Source organism: Orycteropus afer, unplaced genomic scaffold (assembly GCF_000298275.1).
Source record: "Orycteropus afer afer isolate SDZICR_OR568_19922 unplaced genomic scaffold, OryAfe1.0 scaffold00129, whole genome shotgun sequence".
Lineage (NCBI taxonomy): Eukaryota > Metazoa > Chordata > Mammalia > Tubulidentata > Orycteropodidae > Orycteropus > Orycteropus afer.
In genome coordinates, this window is record NW_006921716.1 from 8,380,060 (window position 1) to 8,381,205 (window position 1,146).

The following is a 1,146-nucleotide window of genomic DNA, read 5'->3' on the forward strand; positions in this document are numbered from 1 at the left end:
AAAAAGTGAAAATATATATAATCCCATTGATATAGAACTTTAGAAAATAAAACAACTAATCTACAGTGGCATAAAGTAGATGAGTGTTTATCTTCAGATGAGGGTGGCTCGGAGGGATGGAGTGCTGAGGGCCTCCAAAGGGGCACAAGAAAACTTTCAGGGATAATGGATATGCTCCTTATCTTTATTGTGGTGATAGTTTCACAGGTGTATGTAGAAGTCAAAGCAAATCAAATGGTATATTTTAATATGTAGAGTTTATTCTGTGTCAATTATATCTCAATAAAGCTGTTATTAAAAAAATCATTTCCAGTTTAAAATTTGGACCTGGAAAAATATTGGACAAAAAATATCTAGAAAACACAAGGAGAGACAGAGAAATAGACAATTTGAATGCATCAAAAATTGTCAGATAAATCCCTCTATAATAAGTGATAGATATAGCAGGTGGATAGGAAGTAGTATATGCAATACCTTTCAGAGAAGTTTTCAAAGGAAGGTCTACTTAGGCAGTTAAGGGGCAGTGGTGGTTCAGTAAAGAGTCTTGGTTGTGCAGTGGTTCAAGCACTTAGCTGCTATTGGAAAGGCTGATAGTCAAACCCACCAACTGCTCCACAAAAGAAAGATGTGGCACTCTGTTTGCAAAGATCTCAGTCTTGGAAACTCTACAAGGAAGTTCTACTTTGTCCTATAGGGTTGCTATGAGTTGGAACTGACTCAGTGACAGCAGCATTGGTGGCTCTCACTTCCATGCAGAAGACCTGGATTTATTTGCAGCCAGTTTCTCTCAAGCATAACCACCAACCACCTGCCAGTGGAAGCTTGTATGTTGCTATGATGCTGAACAGATTTCAGAGGAGCTCTCAGACTAAGATGGACTAGTAAAAAAAGGCCTGGCAATCTACTTGCAAAAATTACCAAAACCCACTGCCATCCTGTCGATTCTGACTCATAGCAACCCTTTCAGGACAGAGTAGAACTGCCCCATATGGTTTCCAAGGTTGTAAATCTTTATGGAAGCAGACTGCCTCATCTTTGTCCTGTGGAGTGACTGGGTGGATCACAATGGTTTAATCTGTAACCAATCATGGGAATGGTGCAAGACTGGGTAAGGTTTCATTCTGTTGTGCATGGAGCCCCCGTAAA